Here is a 2,497-nt window from a genome sequence, read left to right on the forward strand (position 1 = left end):
AGTAATGCTGAGGGCACGGTCACATTTCCAAGCCGGGGCCCGGCCGGCCGAAAAATAAACAATTTACATGAAGAGTATACACAAATAGTGCTCATGGTTAATTTTCTGAAAACTTTTTTTTTTTGCTTTTTTCTGTCTTATATCATAATGTTTGTTCCAAACGACTGCCCGGCCGGGCCCCGGGTTGGGAAATGTGACCGCGCCTTTAGGGCACATATCCGAACCAGGGCCCGGCCAGGCAGGTGACAAGAACGAAAATTATGACATAAAACTAAAAGACAACGAAGCACACAAAACGTTTAAAAGATAAAATCATAAACGTTAATTGTGTATATTCTTGATATACATTTTTTTTTCGTTCATCCAAACACCCCGGCCGGGCCCCGGCTTAGAATTGTGACTCCAGCATATTTCGGAACGGGGTCCCGGCCGGGCTGTTTGCGTGAATGAAAGACAAACGATTCATATCAACATATATATCTATACAAATAGTGCCCATGATTATTTTTTTCAACTTCCTTTGTGTTTGTTGTGTTATGTATCATACATTTCGTTCCTGGAAAGTGCCCGGCCGGGAATTTTGCCAAAGCATAACAACAAAACATCACTTCACACTGATTACTACATCTACATGTATATACCAGTATAATATGGGGTACGAAACTGTATCCACACAGTATATGAGTATATGACACCATGAGAGGTAGTAGATATTTTGCAGATATCTGTGATGACTATACAATATCCCCTCAATATTTTCTATATTCCTCATAATTTTCACGGGAGCAGCGATGCACAAAAATTCACTTTTTCACAGAAAAAGAAATTATCTGAACTGTACACGGTAGCTTTACCTTGCGGACGTAGAGGTACCAGTATCTGTAGTTAATCACATCATGTAACAATAGGCTTCAGTCGGCATAGATATTTTTTAAGAACATTTAGGCCACAGCAAGTAGATTTTATGGATGACATCCTCTGCAAACTCCAAATCTAATGCGACGGGACAAAAAAAAACAAGGCGGGCAAAAGCAAGATTCCTTCGTTTTCAAATTTTGAGGTCATGACTCATACGCCTTGTTAATTAAATAACCAACTATTGAGGCGACTAAACAAGATATCATAACCAACGGGTCTTTTTGTCTTTTATATTCAACAGTACCATCCCTTGTTGTAGATGTGTATATACCTCAATTAACTGCAACAATTGTAGCAAAACTGGTCATTCAGATGCGATGAGTTGTCAGTGTCAATACTTGGCATCAAACGCGAGCAATTGTGCCTCAACCGTAAATAGTTTCATCAGGTTGGTAAACGAATGAATAGCGAAGTTCTTTGATCACAACCATTTATTTTTCACGAGCCGACGTTTCGATGACCGTCTGTCATCTTCATCAGGGCAATTCTGACTGGTTTAATGTGTTCCCAAGTAACAGTGCACTGTGAACCATTTATTTATCATTTATTTACTTATTTATTGAGTAACACCTTTAATGCACTATATATGCACCAAGTAACATCTAGCGCCAGTGCACAGTAAACCAGTCAGAATTGCCCTGATGAAGATGACAGACGGTCATCGAAACGTCGGCTCGTGAAAAATAAATGGTTGTGATCAAATAACTTTGCTATTCAATTGTGCCTCAAGTTTACGACATATTTGGCCATTTTCGGCATGTTGACCAGCGCCAGAAGGCAACGAAATTTGGTCTTCGAAAATTGATGCGCGCGCTGATGTCATCCATAAAGATTACTTGCTGTGGCCGCACTTGGAAGTGTGTCATTGCAAATACTGTATTTCATTTTTTTAAGTAGATTTTGACAAAAGCACATGTACATAATGTAAAAACGGTCCAAATTTTCCAAGCACGAAGCAAAGCTTTATCTATGTTTATTTACATGTATATAAATGTATAAAAATCATCCCAAAATCGCCCTATCAAAGTAAGATAAAAGTTGACAAGACTAGAACAGAATAATTGTATTTTTGTCAAAGTGCCTGTGGTTGGAGTAAAATTGGTAATGTCGTATATTTCTCGTGAAAACTGTTAGTACATGGATATGTCGAGAAAAAATATGTATATATAAAGTTACATAAAATATAACATACAACATTTAAGCTAGTGATTGTAAATAATGGTTAGAAGTAAGGCCATGTTGATTTGATTGTATGGATGACATCCTCCGGGAGCCCCAAAACTGATGCGCGCGTGCGAATAAAAAAGTTTTGCAAAACAAAAAGTTCTTTTCATTATGAAATCTACGTGGTCATGAGGGTTGAGCAAATGGCACAGAATATGGTTTGGCGAATAATCTAGTCTTCAAGTTAATTTCTTTACAATTTCGTCTTTTTTCGTTTGATTTTGGCATTCTACGACATTGGTATAGTTTGTATTAATTTTTTTGTAAGTTATGGTATATTTTTGCTCATTTTGCAACTGTTTTGTACGATTTACAGTATGGTTTAAAACTTTTTTTTTTTTTGGAAACGGCCAAA

This window comes from Branchiostoma belcheri, unplaced genomic scaffold (assembly GCF_001625305.1).
Source record: "Branchiostoma belcheri isolate BF01 breed outbred unplaced genomic scaffold, Haploidv18h27 scaffold75, whole genome shotgun sequence".
Classification (NCBI taxonomy): Eukaryota; Metazoa; Chordata; class Leptocardii; order Amphioxiformes; family Branchiostomatidae; genus Branchiostoma; species Branchiostoma belcheri.